This window comes from Erpetoichthys calabaricus, chromosome 3, assembly GCF_900747795.2.
Source record: "Erpetoichthys calabaricus chromosome 3, fErpCal1.3, whole genome shotgun sequence".
In the NCBI taxonomy this organism is placed as follows: Eukaryota; Metazoa; Chordata; class Cladistia; order Polypteriformes; family Polypteridae; genus Erpetoichthys; species Erpetoichthys calabaricus.
In genome coordinates, this window is record NC_041396.2 from 249,915,359 (window position 1) to 249,937,893 (window position 22,535).

At 41.6% G+C, this 22,535-nt stretch overlaps 1 long non-coding RNA gene across 1 annotated transcript in view; it reads left to right on the forward strand.

Annotated features, from left to right (window-relative positions):
- Positions 1–22,535, forward strand: part of LOC114647580 (uncharacterized) — a 45,311-nt gene that overhangs the window by 11,227 nt on the left and 11,549 nt on the right. Inside the window, exon 2 of the long non-coding RNA XR_003715565.1 lies at positions 18,639–18,747. This is a non-coding gene — a long non-coding RNA (uncharacterized LOC114647580). The remainder of the gene's footprint in view (positions 1–18,638; positions 18,748–22,535) is intronic.

A 22,535-nucleotide genomic window follows, 5' to 3' on the forward strand; every position in this document is an offset into this window, starting at 1 on the left:
CTTTTGCATCTTGTAGTATTTACAGAATTTGTGCAGCCAGCCATATACAATGATGGTAAACCGAGGTATATATCAAACAACCTGAAAGGCCCATGTTCATTTTGCAGGCATAACTACCTCAGGATACATCTACATTATGACATTTTCATTTAAAAATAGCATTTTTAAACAAGAATTATCTCTGCCCCCACTAGTATTTTCACATTGTTTGCAAAAGTATTGGCATCTACTCTAAAATAACCAAAAATGCATTTGACATCTACATTGTGTATGCTCGCATTGAAGAAAAAAACTTTGCACTTGTCACAAGATTTATTGTAAAACTGTAGTGAATAGTAAATGATTTGCCTTTGGCACATGTGTGCAGCATTCAAACTGTACAAAACTCAATTTAAGTGTATACAGGTAGGCAGCACAATGCACACCATGGTAAGGATTTCCTCTATGTTGGCTATGTTGGAATATGTTTTTTTGCGGTGAAGGGTGACCAGTCATTGTAATGAGCAGGATCTAATCAGAGAAGGGCTACGATTGGAGTCTACATTTTGGAAAGTCTATGTTTTTACCCATCCATATTCCAAATCTAAACCTCCATTTTCAGAATAATACAGCTCTGGGGCCTCATGTATAAATGGTGCGTACGCACAAAAATGTTGCATATTCCCGTTTCTACGCTCAAATCACAATGTATAAGACCTAAACTTGGTGTAAAGCCATGCACATTTTCACGCCAGCTAAATGCTTGGTGTAGACAAGTTCTCCACTCGGTTATGGAAACTGGCGGCACCCAGCGTCAAAGCAATGTTTTTGTTCCTGTGTGGTTAACCTTTCTTTTATAGATTCACATCCGTGATGCAGCTTTGTCAAATACACTGAAATTAACCCATATTATTTATTAGTTTAAGGCATCTGATTGTAATTAACCTGTAACAATATAATGGTCCACGGAATGGCGAAACTATTCCAAATACCATAGCTGCTTTAGCGTTGTTCCTCTCACTGCACCACTCAGACTATTTATCCCATTGTATCTGAGTGTGGAATCACACCTCTACAGCAGCTGATCGGAAACAGAATTATCGGGATACTGCATCAAGCACACGCTGCCTCAGCCATGTGATATTTGAAGTGCTCTCACACGACAAACGCTTCAGAGCCTTTCCTGTATGGATCTTAAGGTTCAGAAACAGTTTCATCCCAAGAACTATAAACGCACTCAATCAGTCCATCAAGTGCTCCTTGTAGAACTTTTTGTACTTAGTAGTACAATTACCTCAATGTAAACTTGCGATACAGTTGTAATATTGCACAACCTGAGCCACTTTATAAAGCTCATATTTGCATATGATGACGATATCATTTTTAAGATGAAACGCAGCAAAATATGATTATTACATTATACAGATAAAATTTTAACATCCATCCATCCATCCATCCATCCATCCATCCTCTTCCGCTTATCCGAGGTCGGGTCGCGGGGGCAGCAGCTTGAGCAGAGATACCCAGACTTCCCTCTCCCCGGCCACTTCTTCTAGCTCTAGCTCGGGAGAATCCCGAGGCGTTCCCAGGCCAGCCGGGAGACATAGTCCCTCCAGGGTGTCCTGGGTCTTCCCCGGGGCCTCCTCCCGATTGGACGTGCCCGGAACACCTCACCAGGGAGGCGTCCAGGAGGCATCCTGTTCAGATGCCCGAGCCACCTCATCTGACTCCTCTCGATGCGGAGGAGCAGCGGCTCTACTCTGAGCCCCTCCCAAATGACTGAGCTTCTCACCCTATCGTTAAGGGAGAGCCCAGACACCCTGCGGAGGAAACTCATTTCAGCTGCTTGTATTCGCGATCTTGTTCTTTCAGTCACTACCCATAGCTCATGACCATAGGTGAGGGTATGAACATAGATCGACTGATAAATTGAGAGCTTTGCCTTACGGCTCAGCTCCTTTTTCACCATGACAGACTGATGCAGAGCCCGCATCACTGCGGATGCCGCACCGATCCGCCTGTCGATCTCACGCTCCATTTCTCCCTCACTCGTGAACAAGACCCCAAGATACTTGAACTCCTCCACTTGAGGCAGGATCTCACTCCCAACCCTGAGAGGGCACTCCACCCTTTTCCGGCTGAGGACCATGGTCTCGGATTTGGAGGTGCTGATTCCCATCCCAGCCGCTTCATCATTTAAATAATCTATATTGTTAATAATTAAACAAGTGAGGACACAGTGTCACAGCGCCAACTAGTTCAGGGATTGTTCCTGCCTCATGCTGTATTTTTGCTGGGGCTGGCGCAACAATGGAAGGATAGATGGATAGAATACTTAAACATGCACTACAAAGATATTTCAATGTTCCTTAAAAGTTTTGAAGAATTGGCATTCTAAGCTAACAGCTGGCTTAGCATCTATTACAGAGCTGATTGTGTGGCAATTGGTTACTTGGATAAAGGAAAGGAAGGACAGGAATTGGAGGTTAGCATGTTTGAAAGAGACAGTACTGCTGCAATAAATTATTTCATTGAAGGTCACGCACAGTGCAGCAAGCATCTTGCGTGAGATAGTCTCTGGACAGGGCGCCAGCTCGTCACTATCACTGCTCCACCATGTTCCCATGTTTAATAATATGCTTTAACTCCTATCATCATGAAAATGATATCAAGTATACATCTCAGTATTTTAATTATTCATAGAGCTGTAACATCACGAATCTAATGGATTCTGTGTCCTGTCGGAGGAAGAGAAAGCCAGTTTAAGAAGTTGTGATGGACGGCCGGCAGCTCATCCCGGCTGACACATTCAAGACACTAGATGGCATCTTTCCTGCAGCATGGAGGTGCCCCGGATTCCTGTAGAGCACCATGGGAGATGGAGTTCGACTTCACTGCCCTGCTGGGTGCCGTGGGTGCCATCGTGTGACTCTGCAGGGAGATTTTTATTTTCCCTGTAGCCCAGAAGTACTCCCAAGTCATGGGGATGGAAAAACAGAAGTACTTCTGGGCTGGAGAAAAATATAACTCTTCATCTGACCCGGACTATATAAAGAACTATGCGAGACCCAGCAAGGAGAGCCAGAGTTGGGAGGTAGAGTGACGGAGCTGCTGGGAGGAGAGGAGGATTATTGTTATCATTATTGATTTATTGTTCATTGGGGTAATTGTGATGCACTGTGGCACAATTTCAAAGAAACAAAGAAATTAAAAATATTTCTAGTGCTTTTGCCTGGTGTCTGGTCGTTTGTCTGTGGGGTTTTGAGGAGCGACAGCGCCCTCTAGTGTCATAAAGCACATAGTGATTCACACAGATAGAGCACATGGAAGAACACATACAAAACAAAGAATTTAATGTGCTACTTTAGTTACGAAGGTATTTGAGAAACTATCCATCCATCCATCCATTTTCCAACCCGCTGAATCCGAACACAGGGTCACGGGGGTCTGCTGGAGCCAATCCCAGCCAACACAGGGCACAAGGCAGGAAACAATCCTGGGCAGGGTGCCAACCCACCGCAGATTTGAGAAACTAGTAAATTAAAATTTAAGGGGGAAGTTTATGATGTTCTACTTTAATGACAAAATAAACTACATGATTAAAGTGGAAAGTTCGAGATTAAAGTTGACATTTCGAGCTTTATTCTCACTCTGTCCCTATTTTTTTTTCTTTTCTCTGTACCCTAGTAAGCTTTCATATGACACTCAGATGGTGGGCTACAATGCACCTTTTCACGGCAACTTTGATATCTGACAACTTCTTTTTTATTTCGGGCACCGTGCGATTTTGTGAACTTGAGCTTTTGAGTTTCTCTGACACTCTATGTCACTCAATCAGCTTCATTTTGTTGCTTATACTGTACCACTGTTTAAACTAACAAATAGTACGTTTTTCCTTGCCTCCACATCGAATTCTTTGAATTTCTTTTATTCTTTCCCGTGATTTTTCCATTGCCTTTTCACAGAATGCTGAGCTTAAGGGCTATTTATATTGATTTGCATATTCAGAGGCATAATTCTGGGAGGAGTTGGGGTGGGTCAGCAGGCGTGTGCACGTGCGTTACTTTTCATGCTGACCGGGATTTATGGAGTGGAAGAACGTGGAAGTTGGCGGTTGCACAGATTTATGCATCTGGATTTTTTTGTGCGTATGCACATTTTCGCTTTTGTCCTTACACCATGTTTTAGTGTGAATTCTACGCACAGCGTTATGCATGTGGCCCCTGGAGAGTATTTTTAAAAGTCTAAGTTTTCAGGGGTTACACATGCCAGGGTAGTGTAGACGAAATGCAACAATGGAGACTAATTTCATTTTCAGTTTTAAATGAAAAAAATAGTATTGTGGACTGTGGCCTCAGATGATGACTGCTCTTTTACTTTTGTTACAAACAGTAGGCACAATACCTTCTTAGACTTATTGCCTCTCACTTATTTGGGTATATTGAGGGGTTGTCTTTTGCTAAGTCCTTCCAATAAGTGTGCATGTCTACATTTATTTTATGCCAACCTTTATTGGGGACTACATAACTAGTCATATGTGTCTGATGAATTTGGACTATAAACTGCAAGGATGTCATCTAAATTGCCATGACTAACTATGTTGTCTTGAGCCAGTCATGTCCTATAGAGGAGCTCATATTATTCAAATATGGATGTAATATGTATATTGTGTGAAAGGCTTTGGATAAAATTGTCTGCCAGATATGTAAATACATGGTCACATAGTGGTAAGCTTACTGCTGATCACCTTTAGGTTAGTTGCTGCCCTTGTGGTGCCCCTTGTATTAAATAATATTCATGACAGATTAAATGATGACACCTAAGTGCTCCTTTGTGAGTGTGTACCTGAGTGTATCCTGTGACGGACTAGGGCCTCATTAAAGGTTATTTCCTGCCTTGCTCTACATGATGATAGAGCAGCCTCTGGCTCCTCTGATAATGAACTGTGTTAATCTGATTTGAAAATGGGTGGATAGATTTACAGTATACAAAGATATGTTATTCTTCTATGGCCATAATAAAATGGAATTATCAGACCACTCTTTTCTTTCTTCTGGTCTCTACTGGTCTATATTTGGAAAAATCTCCCCAGCATATTTTCAAATGCTCTTTAGATGTTTTTTTTTAATGGCTGACCTTTTTACTTTTGCTTCTCTTCTTTCATTTGCTGCAAAATGTTTACCAATATGTAGGTGGAAATCCCCAGAAGAGGTTGCAGTCAGTGTGGGTAGAGAGATGAACGATCTGGCCTGTATGAACTAATTTCCGTTCCTTTCTATCGTAATTCTAAATACACCATTAACTTATAGCTGGGCAAGCTGAAAACTTTTGAAAGCATTCTGAGCACTGCATATAAATAAAATGAACTGAGTTAAGTTAAAGTAAAGAAACTATAATACTAAATCACAAACTACAAAGAACATATATAACCTAATCACAAACATATTTTAATGTTAGGAAAATATAAATTAATTTATGTACTGCCTGGTAAATTGGAGACTCTAAATTGCCACTGTGGGTGAATGTGAGCAGGAAAGTACGAGTCGGCTCTGCTTTGCATCCTGTGCTCATGGGAGAGGCCAAAGTCCCAAAAAAATTCTAATATTGTCACAAAGTAAATGGATAGAAGGAAAGATATGTTTGAATTATTGGATTAAAGATATTAATTATTATTATTTTATTTTTGTATGGTATCAACGGTTCACCAACTAGGAGAATCTGAGACCTACTGATGTAGCCTGAGTTTTTGAGTTTGTTTTTCCAACTTGGATTGTGTGGCATTTTTATTTCTTTAAGTAAGAACCTCATATTTAGGATTACTCCAAAATTACATAATGATTAATCTGTCATGTATTTTTGGTCACTAGGTTAGTGAGAAATTTAAATTTAACAACTGTCATGCATGTAATAAGAAAAGCATATTTTCTGTTAGAGGATTTCTCTGTTAGCAGGCTGTGCCCCTATTGAAATGAAATAATTTTCCATATGAAAGCAATATTTCAATGATGACTTGCTTATCTGGGATAAAAAGCACTAAAAGAGATTCCACTGTCCTGGAACAAGAATAAGCCCACCGATTTGACTTGAAGAAACATGAGGGTGTGGCGCACACCCTCTGACCATGAAGAAAATTCACTACTCACCTCTTCTGACATAACAAGTAATAGAAGAGAGCTGATGACAGCCTTCAGATAGATAGATAGATAGATAGATAGATAGATAGATAGATAGATAGATAGATAGATAGATAGATAGATAGATAGATAGATAGATAGATAGATAGATAGATAGATAGATAGATAGATAGATAGATAGATAGATAGATAGATAGATAGATAGATAGATAGATAGATAGATAGATACTTTATTAATCCCAATGGGAAATGCACATTCTTCAGCAGCAGCATACTGATACAATAAATAATATTAAATTAAAGAAAGATAATAATGCAGGTGAAAAACAGACAATAACTATGTATAATGTTAAATGTTAACGTTTACCCCCCCAGGTGGAATTAAAGAGTCGCATAGTTTGGGGGAGGAACGATCTTCTCAATCTGTCTGTGGAGCAGGACCGTGACAGCAGTCTGTCGCTGAAGCTGCTCTTCTGTCTGGAGATGATACTATTTAGTGGATGCAGTGGATTCTCCATAATTGATAGGAGCCTGCTGAGCGCCCTTCGCTCTGCCACAGATGTTAAACTGTCCAGCTCCATGCCAACAATAGAGCCTGCCTTCCTCACCAGTTTGTCCAGGCGTGAGGCGTCTTTCCTCTTAATGCTGCATCCCCAGCACACTACTGCGTAGAAGAGGGCGCTCGCCACAACTGTCTGATAGAACATCTGCAGCATCTTATTGCAGATGTTGAAGGAAGCCAGCCTTCTAAGGAAGTATAACCAGCTCTGTCCTTTCTTGCACAGAGCATCAGTATTGGCAGTCCAGTCTAATTTATCATCCAGCTGCACTCCCAGATATTTATAGGTCTGCACCATCTGCACACAGTCACCTTTGATGATCACTGGGTCTATGAGGGGTCTGGGCCTCCTAAAATCCACCACCAGCTCCTTGGTTTTGCTGGTGTTCAGGTGTAGGTGGTTTGAGTCGCACCATTTAACAAAGTCATTGATTAGGGTCCCTATACTCCTCCTCCAGCCCATTCCTGATACAGCCCACGATAGCAGTGTCATCAGCGAACTTTTGCACATGGCAGGACTCCGAGTTGTATTGGAAGTCCGATGTATATAGGCTGAACAGGACCGGAGAAAGTACAGTCCCCTGTGGCGCTCCTGTGTTGCTGACCACAATGTCAGACGTGCAGTTCCCAAGACGCACATACTGAGGTCTGTCTTTAAGATAGTCCACGATCCATGCCACCAGGTATGAATCTAATCCCATCTCTGTCAGCTTGTCCCTAAGGAGCAGAGGTTGGATTGTGTTGAAGGCGCTAGAGAAGTCTAGAAAACATAATTCTTACAGCACCACTGCCTCTGTCCAAGTAAGAGAGGGATCGGTGTAGCATATAGATGATGGCATCCTCCGCTCCCACCTTCTCCTGATATGCAAACTGCAGAGGGTCAAGGGCATGTTGAACCTGTGGCCTAAGGTGGTGAAGCAGCAGCATCTCCATGGTCTTCATCACATGTGATGTCAGAGCAACAGGCCAAAAGTCATTCAGCTCACTAGGACGTGATACCTTTGGGACTGGGGTGATACAAGATGTTTTCCAAAGCCTCGGGACTCTCCCCTGTTCCAGGCTCAGGTTGAAGATGCGCTGTAGAGGACCACAGGGATGTCTCTCCTATGCTGGTATCAGCAGAAGGATGTGTGGAGGGTGCAATACTCCGAGGTGAGAGTGAGAGTGGGTTAGGGTGGTCAAACCTGTTAAAGAAGTTGTTCATTTGGTTTGCTCTCTTCACGTCTCTCTCGATGGTGGTACCCCGCTTCGAGCTGCAGCCAGTGATGATCTTCATCCCATTCCACACTTCCTTCATGCTGTTATTCTGCAACTTCTGCTCCAGCTTGCTCCTGTACTGCTCCTTCGCCGCCCTGAGCTGGACTCGGAGTTTCCTTCTGCACGCGCTTGAGCTCATGCTGATCACCGTCTTTAAAAAGCCCTTTTCTTCTAGTTCAAAAGGCCCTTGATGTCACTTGTAATCCATGGCTTGTTGTTAGCATAGCAGATACTGCGCATACTTATTTTTTTGCTGAAGTAGTGAATGAAAATTTTCTTTTGAAAGTGATAAGCTTGCCACATTTATCTGAAACCATATTACTGGATTTGCTGAGATCATTGTGTCAGATAACATTCTCATCCTCTAGTATCTGGCCTGAACTGTGTGGCCCACTTGGTATTCTCCCTTAAAGTTGGAAAAACACAAAATGAAGTAATTGTCAAAGAGACCAGGGGCCTAATGTATAAATGGTGCGTACGCACAGAAATGTTGCGTACGAACGTTTCCACGCTCAAATTGCGATGTATAAAACCTAAACTTGGCGTAAAGCCACGCACATTTGCACGGTACCTCATACCCTGGCGTACACAATTTCTCCGCTCGGTTTTGCAGACTGGCGGCACCCAGCGTCAAAGCAGTGCTACTGTTCCTGTGTGGTCACCCTTTCTTTCTTAGATCCATATTCCTGACGCGGCTTTATAAATACACTGAAACTAACTGCATATTGTTTATTAGTGTAATGCATCTGATTGTATTAACCTGCAGCAATATAATGGTTCAGGGAATAGCCATAGTATTCCAAATACCATAACTGCTTTAGCGTTGTTACTTCTCAATGCATCTTCTTCTTCTTTCAGCTGCTACCGTTAAGGGTTGCCACAGCAGATCATCTTTTTCCATATTACTCTCACGGCACCACTCGGAGTATTTATATCACTGTATCTGAGTGGGGAATCACAGCAGCAGCTAATTGGAAAGAGAATTATCGGTATACAGCATGAAGGCAAACACTGCCTGAGCCACGGCAAAACGTTTCAGAGACTTTCCCGTACGGACTTTGCGGTTAGAAAAAGTTTCATCCAAGAACTATAAATGCACTCAATCAGTCCATCAAGTGCTCCTTGTAGAACTGTTTGTACTTATAAGTACAATTACCTCACTGTAAACTTGCACTACAGTTTATAATATTGCACAACCTGCGCCACTTTATAAAGCGCCTATTTACATATGATGACGATATCATTTTTAAGATGAAATGCAGCAAAATATGTTGATTATATTATACAGATAAAACTTTAACTTCATTTAAATAATCTGTATTGTTAATAGTTAAACATATGAGGACACGGTGCCGCAGTGCTAGATAGTTCAGGGATTGTTCCTGCATTGCGTTGTATTCTTGTTGGTGCTGATGCAACACTGGAAGGTTAGATGGATATAATAATTAAACATGTACTACGAAGATATTTCAATGTTCCTTAAAAATTTTGAATAATCGGTGTTCTAAGCTTACAGATAGCTTAACGTCTATTACAGAGCTGATTGTGTGGCGATTGGGTATTTGGAGAAAGAAAAGTAAGGACAGGAATTAGAGGTTAGTACGTTTGAAAGAGACAGTACTTCTGTAATAAATTATTTCATTGAAAGTTGCGCATGGCTCAGCAAGCCTCTTGCGTGAGACATGAACAAGCACTGCGCCACCGTGTTCCCATGTTTAATAACATGCTTTCATTCCTATCATGATGAAAATGATATCATGTATACATCTCAGTATTTTAATTATTCAGAGAGCTGTAATATCACGAATGTAATGGATTATGTGTCCTGTCAGAGAAAGAGAAAGCCCGTTTAAGAAGCAGGTAGTGATTCACACACAGAGCACAAAGAAGATCAAATAAGAACAAAGCATTTAACATGCTACTTTAGTTACAATGGGATTTGAGAAACTAGTAAATTAAACAATTTTAAGATGAAGTTTATGATGTTCTACTTTAATGGCAAAATAAACTACGTTATTAAAGTGGACATTTCGAGATTAAAGTTGACATTTCGTGCTTTTATCCCACTCTGTGCTAATTTTTTTTGTCTGTACCCTAATAAGCTTTCATATGACACTCAGACAGAGGGCTACGACTCGCCTTTTCACGGCGACTTTGATGTGTGACTTCTTTTTTATTTCGGGCACTGGTGCGACTTTGTGAACTTGAGCTTTCGAGTTTCTCCGACACTCGATCAACTTCCTTTTGTTGATTATACCACTGTTTAAACCAACAAATAGTAAGTTTTTCCTTTGCCTCCACTTGGTAATCGCTGAAATTCTTATAGTTTCCCCCTGTGCTTTTGCCATTGTCTTTTCACAGAAGGCTATTTATATTGATTTGCATATTCAAAGAGGCGTAATTCTGGGAGGAGTTGGGGCGGGACAGAAGGCACGTGCGTTACTTTTCACGCTGATCGTGATTTATGTAGTGGAACAACATGGAAGTTTGCGTACATACAGATTCCTGCATCTGGATTGTTCTGTGCGTACACACATTCCCGCTTTTGTGCTTATGCCATGTTATAGTGTGAGTTCTACGCACAACGTTATACATGAGGCCCCAGGAGATGAGTGAGAACACCAAGCTTAAAATGAACCCAGTTCAAAACCAGCATTATGAAGAAAACTCAAACATACTGTAAATGCTAAATCATAAACCATAAAAAGAAAATCAAACTGTACAAGGGTCATCTAATAAGTATGGTAAAAACACAAGTTAAACACAGTTTTTTGGAAAACAAAATTGCTTCAAACATCTGTAGAACATCGACAATGAATTGTTTCATGCTGAAATTTGGGCTGACTTAGTTTGAAGAGTGACGCTTGCTAGTTGTGATGTCACCAAATGAATTGTGGTGCCATTTCATAGAAATTTACCAAATATATCAAATGACTTTTGTAGAAACACATAAAGTTTTAACTCTCTGAGAAGTTTTTCACTAAGCACAAAGGTTTGATTCAGAATCCAGAAACTTAAATATGGGATGACTGCAATCCTCTGTCTTGAATAACAGCGGCCTGATAATGTCATGCACAACTTTCAGCCAAAATATTTAGAAAATAATTTTGCTAGATTTTTATTGGCACCAAAATGAAAGTGTCCATAAAAAACATTTAAATATCTTTTGCTCCCTCAAACCAAATTGCTTAATTTATTCAAAATAATACTTAAGCAAATGTAGTAGTAAAAACCCTTGCCACATTTACATTAGTTATCTTACTTTTACTCATGCACTGAAACCATCTGGCTTTAAGCCTGGCTCCCCTAATTGGAATACTGGGCATCAGGGCCAAAACAACAGGATAAATCCTCTCTAATTCCTAATTCAAAAAACCTTAAATACTTTTTCTAAAAACTGAAGTTAAAATGCTCAATTTTGGTTGCCTTAAAGGTTAAAAAGTAGGCATACGCAAATATAAGAGATGATTATTAACCTACAAAATGTTTAAATCTTTGAGATACCTGGTGCACAGATGTGGCCATTATATTGCAGCTCTCCACTGCCTGACAGCCCGACACTAACTGTTTTCTGAATGCTTGTTTAACCTTCTTACTTAATGGTTGCTTCCCAATATGTTTCATTTGTAAGACAGTTAATAATGTTTTTTGTGCCAGCTTATTTTAAAAATTGTTTTCAATTATTAAAAATTAAATTGCACAATTTCCAACGCCATTTTGTTTTCCTAAGAAGCCACCATTATGTGTTGCCATCATCACAAAGCAGCATTGCTTGCTACAGACTACACTTCCCTAAGTGACATAATTGTTGTCATCACTGTGATGTTATAAATAGCAACACATTAAGATATATCATCATTTGAGTTTGTGGATTTTCTGAGAAAGCATGCATGTGTAGCTGTTGATCTATAGATTTTCTGGTTCCTGACTTTTGTTTCTATGTTTTACTATGATGTCTTGTATCACAATTGTGTTTTGTGGCACAATAGGACTGACCTTTTCAGTTTCTATCTTGTTTAACGTTTCCTCTCACAGTCATTCCCATTAACTCTGGCACCCTTTCCGTGTGCAAGCCAACCACTTGCCCTTCAGACAGGTAATCCACCTGAAGCTAAGCATGTTTGGAATCTAGGAAAAGCTTGGGGTTGCTGCTGGAAGAAGTGTAGGTGAAGCCATCAGGGGGCATTTACACTGTGGTCTGGTGTGTGAATCCCAATGAATCCCAATGCAACAGTGTAGTGACAAGGACCCTATGATGAAAAAATGGTGTTGTCCTTAGGATGTGATGTAAAACCGAGGTCTTGACTCACTGTGGTCATAAAAGATCGCAGGGCAACTTTTGAAAAGAGTAGGGTGGTACTCCAATGTCATAAGAAAATAAGAAACTTGACAAAGGAGAGGAGACCATTCAATCTATCGAGTTTGTTTGTTTGGCTAATTCTCTTCCAGAATTTTCTTAAATATTGTCAAGGTTTCTGCTTATAACTATATGTTGTGGCACCCGGACGGGGCTCATGCCCTGCCAGGACGCCCAGGAGGACAGGAGGAGGGCTAATTCCTCCTCCAGAACGCGAGGGGGCGTCCGCCCTGGTTGTATTGGCGGCCACCTCCAGGGGGTGCCCAGATGCCTTGGGGACCCTGGACTCCAGTGCTTCCGCCACACCCGGAGGTGCTGGGGGGAAGGGAAGAAGGGACACCCGGAGTGCTTCCGGGTACACAGTCGACACTTCCGCCACACTGGGGAGTGCCGGTGGAAGATTGCCGGGGAGCACCTGGAGCATATCCGGGTGTGTATAAAAGGGGCCGCCTCCCTCCAGTCATTGACAAGAATTGGGAGGAAGTAGGATGACGTCGGGAGGAAGACAAGGAGGCGGCCTGAAGAAGGCATTGTGTTGTGGCCAGGACTTTGGGATATGTGGGCACAGGAACATTGTAAATAGTCAATTAAATAAACGTGTGTTGGGTGACATGTACGTGTCTGCCTGTCTGTGTCCGAGCCAGTCTTCACAATGTCTAGGTAGTTTGTTCCAGATTCTAACAACTTTCTGTGTAAGGAAATGCTTCATGGCATCAGTCTAAATTCACATCCCCTTAAGTTCCACTGGTGTCCTCGAGTACATGTCCTGATAAAGTGTTCATCATGGCCTCATTCATTTCATTCCCTGACTTCTTTTTGGCTAACTGTCTCTCTCACCCCTTCACCACCTAATGATTAATGTGTAATGAGTGTATTGGTGCAATAATGGCTGCCATCGCATCATGCACATGGATGCTTACATGGTGGGTGGTTGAAGCGACTGTGTAAAAGTACTTTGAGAAGATTAGAAAATTGCTTTATAAATGTAATTCATTAATGAAAGGCTTAACACTAATAAGGTAAGAAAACCATTACCACTTTTGTATGAAGCACTTTCAATAAATATAAAAGATTGCACAAACCCAAGACCATTTTTTATGTCTTCCATTATTTAAAACCTGAAGGGTAAAATACTGAGTAAACTGTAAAAATGTACTTTGATCTAAATGCATCAAAACAAGCTCCTTTCATATTATAATAATGTTTAACACCAATTAACCAGCAATATCAATGGATGGCTTTAGTTGATCTTACATGAGATCCAAGAATAAATACAAAATATAAAAAAAATGACAATAAAAAAGGCAATTTCGAAACAAAATTTAGAACATGAAACACATAGAAATACACACTCTGAACAATCAAAAACCTCAGACTCATATGGACTAGGGGGCCTGTGATCCTCTATGTGTCTGATTTTAAGTCATATTCAGCCGAAGCTACATTGTAATGTGCAATGGGCCTTGAATGTTTGAGAAGTAATCTGAAAATGCATAAAATAAAAAGTCCGTACTTTATGAAGAAAAGCAAGTGTTTATCTAAAATGAAAGTTAAAATAAAATGTAAACATTAAAGAAAAAGTACATAGTTAAATCTGCACACCCTTGCAACAGTACTGTGTTTCATGCTGTCTTATTCATGCATCAATGAAGCAAGTGCTTTTTCAAAATGAGATATACTGTGTAAAGTAAAACGTTATTGCATGCATACTGACTGTTTTGCTGTCTTCATTTTGGCAATATAACATTGGAAATGAGAATGGAGCTTTCGTTCCCAGTGGACTTAGTGAATTGAATAGTTTGACTGACTTCACCTTTGACGTTGTTCACCATGGTGCTACCTTGTTAGGCCTGGATTTATTTACCACTCTGAAATGTATGCACCTAGACACTAATTTGTCAGCTGTCCTCAATGAGATATATTTAACAGCTGTTGGTCTAGACAAGGTGAGTGATACAGTGATGCTTGCAGAACGGCCATAACTATACAATGCTTGGAACTGCGGCTGGATATTCCACATCCATAAGCTTCCTGGAATTTCGTTTTTCTACACTTCAAAGTGCCATTATCTGATGAATTCCCTTCCATCAGTACCATCAGCAAGCCCAGTGAGTCAGTTTATTGGTTTGTGGCTGGTTTGCAGGATTTATCCATCTTTTGTAAGTTTAGTGAGTTACATGACAAATTTATGAGGGACCTACTTGTAGAACATGCCATTAACCCTAAAAGTCATGAAAGATGAATTGTGAAAGCAATTGAGATGGCATTTCAAAATGAATCAACTTCTGAACTCATGGTTAAACTTGTCATTTCTCTATTTCAGCACCACCCTGCCACACAACAAGAGGCTGAAGCTTCTGTGCTTTCATTTTAGGACAGCTCTGGTGTACACTATACGAGGTAGTTGCAGGCTGTTTCTACACAGTGGCTGTGAGAACTGTGGCTCTGCGCCATCAGAAATCTAGAGCTCCAAGCTACACTGCACGGGGCACAGGAGCCTGAATCGCAGGAAACATAACTACTTTGCTAAAGCCCATCATTTGGCCCCAGCTTCATCTATATAAATAGTCATCTTCTTCCCGGACTGCATCAACAACCATTCACTCAGTGACCACCACAACCCACATCTTCAAAACGTGTACTTTGGAGTTGAACAGAGAATATCTGTCTCTGCTTAATTTAACCAATGTCAAACTGTTTTTATCTCACTTGACTCTCACTACTCTCTGTGTTCTTCTATTGTGGTCATGGCAATGTTAAAATTGAAATAGTGGGTACACTCTCACTGCCTTTATGCTATGGCCAAATGAAATGTGAACTTTTTTACAGGGTTGTGTTATCTCTCAGCCTTTAGCCACCAGCTTCTGCTTGATCCTTCCATATTATCTGTCTTTCAGCTTCTTTGTTGAGGTCCCCTGGCTCTCCAGGATGGTGTGGGCGGCTGAATTACAAACTGTTGGAGGGTGGTCATCATTGAATTAGTTAATGCATTGATGTTGGTCTCAAGCTTAGTGATAACCAAAAAAAAAGAGATAGTGGTCTTAAATCTGTGCATTGACCTCAGGGCTTTGAACAAAGCAGTAATACTAGGTAAATATCCACTCTCAAACTGCTGAGGAACTCACAGTCCAGTTCCATTTCTCTGAAGCATTTTCTAAGTTGAACCTTCATCAAGGATACCTGCAGATTCCTCTCCACTCTGAAGCAGAGATTTGATGTCTTTGTCACCTTTGCCAGGATTACTGGGTGGTTGTCTATCTGCATGGCCCAACCCTAGCTGACCATGATGAGCACCTCTACAGTGCATTCAGAGTATTAGCTACTTATCACCTCACACTGAATATCAATAAATGTGTTTTCTCAGTGTCTCCCCACTGAGTTTATGAGATGTTGTCTGTGTACCATTGGCCACTCTACACTCCAATCCCATGCAGATGTAATCCAGTACATCCCCAAGCCTGCAAATGCTGTCCAGGTGGCTTCACTAATGGAATGACCTTCGAATATCTGTCACAGTACTTTACCACCACAACCCCACTATGTTACTTTATTGGAGGAAGGAGATTCCTTGGTCCTGTACTCCTGCCTGCTCAGAGTCTGTCCATCTCCATTTTGACATCACTTGCCTAACCTTTGTTATGTATGCCGCTTCCAGTGTAGGGCTAGAACAGTATGGTACTGAATGACCCATTGCCTTTGTCTCATGCTGAACTAAAGTACTCTGTAAGTGAGCATGAAGCTCTTGCTTTTGTCGGGGCTTGTGAGTGTTTCTTTATGGGTGGGTATATTCACGTTATGCATTGACCATCAGATACTCACATCCCTACTGTCAAATTCAGGGCACTGAGCCAAGCCTCTTTGGATTTATTGCTGGTCGGAAAGACAGCAGTATAATTTTTATATTGCAGTTCACCCATGGCCGTGAAAATGTGGTAGCAGAGCTGCTGTCCTATGCTTCCCCCTACTCCACCACAGACCCAAGACTTGACATCAGCAAACCAGAACTTGTTCAAATGCTTAACTCTCCCACTGCTAGACACTGTCCCTCCTTACAGGAGCTTCAACGTGCCTCTGAACATGTCCTTTCCCAGCTGTGGGTTTTCATTTATACAAGTTGGCCCTCAGAGATCTTGGAGGAGTACAGTACATCCTAAAGAATATGAGCTGAGCTGTCCCGTTGGAAAACATTTTATGTAGCCTGTGGGACTCATACAGTCATTCCTTGTTGCCTTCAATCATGCATCTTGACCATAGCTCATGAAGGCCTTTTGAGTATTGTCCAGGTTAAACCGCACTCCTGTGTTCTGGTATGGTGGCCTGGGACATATAGGGATATTAAACATCTAGTTTGCAACTGGACTGCATGCCTTGTCAGTTGGAAGACTAGTTCTCCTCTTCCACATCCTCAGCAGCCTATAATGTGGTAAGATCTGCCTTAGGAACATCTGCAGCTGGATATTTATAGGAGTTCTGCATCACCAATGCTTTCTCATTGTGGTCTATGATCTGTACTGAAAGTGGCCTGAAATGCAGTCTACAGGGTCTGTTACAACATGTGCAGGGACTGATTTCTTGGATTCTCTGTTTGCCTGCTGGGGTCTCCTCTCTGCTGCCACCACTGACAATGAACCCCAATTTATATTAGCAGAATTTTCTTCTTTCCTAGCCATCTGTGTCATTTGTCATATTTGGAAAGCTTTCTATCATCCCTAGGCAAATGGGAGAGTAGAAAGACTGAACAAGACTCTAAAAATGGCATTAGGGTTCACTGGTTGATGGCTGCTCATTTTTTAACTGTTCTTCACCATGCTCTTTTTACATTACAGAGCAACACACACTCCACTACAGGCAGCTCTCCAACATGTCTTATGTTAGGGCGTGAGCTGCAACTTCCTCTTGCACGTTTGAGGCCCCAGGTTTCCCACACTTCCTCAATACTTCAGCAAAATTCTATCGCCATACAACAGCAAAAGATGAAGTAACACTTTGATCAGAAGCATAGGGGTGAGGGTTTCAATAATTCATCGCCCTTGATTGGATGAGAGTTTATGGTCCCCACCGTGACCACAGGCTTCAGTCTTTCTGGTCTTCACCTCTGCAACTCGGCTGTGTGACATTCCACCTCTGTAAATAAGCATGGTAGCATAAGTGTTCCCACAAGACAAGCTGAGATAGAGAGCTGCCTAGAGGAACTCTGCTCTCCCACTTTTGCTCCACCAGACCTCCAGCCAGAGCAACCACTTGCACCATCTCCTCAACCTGTTAGAACCTGGTCTCACCCACAGTACCTAAGGGGCTATGTCACCGACTTTAACTTTTCATAATAAGAGTCATCCTTCTTAGTGATTTAAAAAGAAAAAGATCAAACTATTTTAGTTCTCTTACAACTGCTTTGCATTTTATGATTGTTCCTTAAGATTTAATGTGGACATAGGGTGATTGTACATCTGTCCAGCTTTGTGACAGTTCTGTGACAGTTCTGTGATTCGTGATGTCTTTTGCATATAATACTATGTGAAGTAAAGAATTGTTCTGTGCATATTGAATGTAGTGCTGTCTTCATTTTGACAATATAGCATACAGTTTTTCAAATATTAATTTAGTTTAAAAAACACTAAAGAAATTATATTCATTAATGTCAAGGTTAAATTCATTAACCAGTAGTTTTTCCTAGACTGTCTTAACAGGATGCTACTTGCAAGAAATGACTGAATGTATACTTCATCATTAAACTCTGTAAAGAGAATTACTATGCAAACCATCCAAAACCTTAAAGTCAGAATCCAGCTACATATATAAAATGTAACAGCTTTAACCAGAAACTAATCATGAATTACCTGAAAGGCAAAATGACAAGAAACAAAAAAAACAATCTGGAAAGTGCTAAATGGTGGCATCAACAATAGCTGATCAATGCCTAAATTCCTAATAATGTTCATGGCCCCTTTTATATATTAGCTTGTATCACTAATTAAGTAATTGTACTATAATTAACACACCTGAAGCATCCATGAAAGGTAATGAGGCAAAGGAATAAAACATACTAGGAGACAACAAGCAAAATTAGAATATAACTTGCGCACAGCAAAAACAAGACTAGTCAGGAGGGAACAGCTCTAGATTGAGTTCACACTAAAATCCTTCCGCTTCTCACTGGATGGGCAGCTGGAGTGCATGAATGTGTATATACTTGGCCTCTGAAAATGAGATGTAGTGGTAAGTAGAGTTATGGGCCATCTGAGAGAACTATGGCAATAACCACTCAGTGGTGTTTATATGTCTGTTTGCATCTTGCCCTTATCCCCATGTTATTCTTCTCCTTTATTTTTTCTTCCTGTGTTTATTTTCTTAGATTGATTTGTTAGTTATGAACTCTTCAGTCGACTGAGGAAAATATAGCTGACTCCATGTCCACGCTCTTTACTAGGTTCCTTGGAAAATTTTCAAACCCCTCAAAAAAGGTAATATTTGCTTTTCTGTATGTTGATTTCTACCTTTGGCTTTGTGTTTAAGGTTTCATTTTTATAAGTTTCTATTCTAATAATTGTTTAGAGATTATTGTTTGTTTCACATTTCTAGTATTAAATATCCAGGGGTTTTCCCTTGTCTTTGCTTTTGTTTAATTTTATTTCTGTTATTTCTGTTTTGTTTTCTGAGTTTAATTATATTTTATAGTTTGTGTTTGATTTTACTTTTAATTAGTAGTTTTCTTTAGCTTATTTGTTCTATTTACTTTCATTTACTCTTATTTTATCAGCACCTAGTTGTTCCAAAATTTTCTTAATTCCTTTAATATTTCCTCATTTGCTATTAAATGTAGCTGCATTTAAATATTGTTTGTGGGTTGTTTAGGAGGGTTTTAAATGGTTTCGGCTTTCTCATTTTAAGAGACATCTTCACAATTAGGACTTTATAATGCACCTTATAAGTGAAAGAGTGACTATCACATTGACCATCATTTTAACTCTACCATAGTGGAGTAAAAAATGATCATTCCTCACCAGAACTCCCTGAAGCAAAAGTTAAACAGAGCAAGAGCTTACTCTTCTAGGGATGTAGTGTTAGGACCTTATTAGTTACTTTTGCTGAATTATTTTCTTTCCTTCTTCCTTTTTCTTTGCTTTCTATTTTTCATCACTGACAAACTGTCCAGATTGAGGGCACCAGCAGATATATATTCACAGTTTACACCCTGAGTTTATCAGTAACAGCCAGGAAGGACTGGATGACAACAACGAAAGTGTGGTGACACCTGGACAGAGAGCAACAGCTCGGAGAGACGGCTAGCAACCCAATCTGTATCCTGTGTGAGGAGAACTCCCAACAAAGCTATGATGAAACCAAAGAAAAGATCCCCCCCGAGGTGCCCAGGGGTCATGAGCACCTCATTTGGATGGATACAACAGCAGTAGACCCAAGCAATGGACAAACGATCATGAGCAAGCATTACGTATGTGGCAGAGTCTGCAAGCACAATCATGGCTTGTAAATCCACCAAGCGAGGATGAAGTGTTTGGTGTAGAGCAGGAGTAGCACAACGCACAGGTGTCCAACCTGGTGAGGCACAGGAGGAGCCAGGCCCAGAGTCACCCCATAGTGCCCAGAACCTCCAAGTGTTGCAAACCAACCTCTCTAACTTCAAGTCTAATAGGCGGTGGGTCAAATGGCCTGCAGAAAACATGACGATACTATGGGAACAGTTTAATAACGATAAAGACAAAATTCTGGATTCAAATGGGAAATGCCGATAGGAAGCTACAAACAAGCCATGACTGCCATTATTGTCAGCATAGCCACAGAGCAGTTTGGAGAAGAGAAGAAAGGGTCTGGAACACCCTACATAAGGAATCAAAGAGCAGGGAGGATCCACAACATCAGGCAGGAGATAAAGGTACTGAAGATCCATTACAAAGAGGCAGGGCTGGAGGAGTGCATTAGTTTGGCCCAGATGATGCACATCCTTTGGAAGAAGATCAGGGTCCTCCGTTGGGCAGAATGGCATCGGAGACAGCAGTGGGAAATGGCCCAAACACATATAGCCTTTATCACCAAACTCCTTCAAGTTCACCAATAAGCTGCTAGGACAAAGGTGCAGTGGGAAGCTGGTCTGCTCACAGGAAGAAATAAATCAACATCTGAGGCAGACATACAGCAACCCAGTAAGAGTGCAGGATTTGGGAGAGTGCAACATTTTAATAGACACCCCCGAGGCAGAAGTACAGTCTGTCTTGTCAGAGATGCAGCTGAAGGAAGTCAGCAAGAGCAAAATGGCACTTCATACAAAGTGAATAAGAATTGTCCCAAACTCTTCTGTGGGTCTTCTGGAGAAGAGGAAAGATCCCAGATCAATAGAGAGTAGATGAAGGAGGAAAATTCCACCCAAATAGACTAGGTCCTCATCATGTCCCTGCTGTGTGTTGAGGCAAAGGTGTTCTTCAGCGCTGTGTCCAAGATATTGTGCACTTTCCAGACAAAGAACACCTACATCGACACATCAGCCCAGAAGGGTGTCTAGGGATGTCAGGCTGTCTAGAACACACGGGAGTGGTGACATAACTCATCAGTGAGGCCAGAGAGAACAGAGGTAACTTGGCTGTGTTGAGGCTTGACTGCACGAATGCATATGGCACCATTCCACACAAGTTGGTGCAGCTTACATTGACAAAACATCATGCCCCCAGCAGGATTACAACAATTTCAGGATGAGGGGTGTCTTCAGGAGCAATAACATCAAGCTGGCACAAGGTAGAGATTAGCATCATTACAGGGTGCACAATCTCCATGGCACTATTTTCCCTAGCCATGAACATGTTCACAAAGTCGGCTGAACCAGAGTGCAGAGGGCCCCAAAATGAAATCCGCTCACAAGCACCCACCCATTGGGGCATTCATGGATGACCTAACAATCACCACAGAATCGGTCCCAGGCTGCCGGTGGATTCTGAAGAGGCTGCAAAAGCTGGTGGAGGTGGGTCAGGATGTGTTTCAAACCAGCCAAATCAAGATCTATTTTGCAGAGACAGGGGAAAGTGGAAGACAAGGCAAAGTTTTTGGACTGCTCAGTGAGGGACACAGCATCCATCCAGTCAACTTGTACTGAATTGGATGACTGGCTGAAAGCCATGGACAAGTCTGGTCTACCAGGGAAGTTCAAGGCCTGGATCTACCAGAACTGCCTTTTATCCAGAATTCTGTGGCTCCTCCTTGTCTACGAAGTCCCACTCTCAACTGTTGACACCTTGGAGAGAAATGTCAGCAGCCACCTCAAGAGATGGTTGGGGGCTTCCAAAGAGCCTCAGCAGTATTGCATTCTATGGCAACAACAAATTGCAACTGCCCTTCAAATCCTTGGAGGAAGAATTTCAGATATCAAGAACCAGAGAAGTGATATAGTACAGAGACTTAAGTGATCAGATGTTGGCCAATGCACCACAGGAGGCTTAGTTGGAGTGGTCACTCGAGGCTGAGATGGATTAGGATCCGTTCCTACTTTCCAATTAGACACCATCAGAGGGAAAGATGCCTAGTGCAAGAAGGAGGGAGAGGGCAGCAGTGGAGGAGAGGAGATTCTGCAGGAATGAAGCAGCAGGGAGCTTGGACAAGATGGGGAAATGTGAGTGAGAGGAAAGTGACTTGGTCTGAGCTCTGGAAAGCTGAACCTCACCGTATCTGTTTTCTCATTCAGGCAGTACATGATGTGCTACCAAACCCATCAAATCTTCACACATAGGCCATAGCTGAATCACCAGCATGCCCAATGTGTTCCAAGCGAGGAACCTTAGAACACATTTCTTGGCAGCTGTGCAAGGGCACTTGGAGAGAGAAGGTATCGATGGAGACATGATCAGGTCCTGAAGACCATCGCTGAGGTGATCAGCACAGGACTTGAGTGGGCTAAGAAGTGCCAACTCTCCAAGAAGACAATCACCTTTGTAAGAGCTGGAGAGCAGCCAAAATCCCACGAAGAGATCATAATCTTCAAGCATCCTGGCATCAGGAAGAGGCTGGAAGTCTTTGGTGGACCACAGATGGCAGCTGAAATTCCCCAGCTACATTGCAGCCATCACCCTGGGGACCAGACATAGTCCTGGTGTCTGAATCCACCAAGCAAGTTGTTCTTTTGGAGCTAACAGCCCCATGAGAAGACCATCTGATGGAGCCATCAAAAGAAAGCTCTTGAAGTATGCGGAATTGGTCAGCATCCCAGTGAAGTTCGGGTGCAGGGGATTTGCAGCCCGTTCTTTGGTCA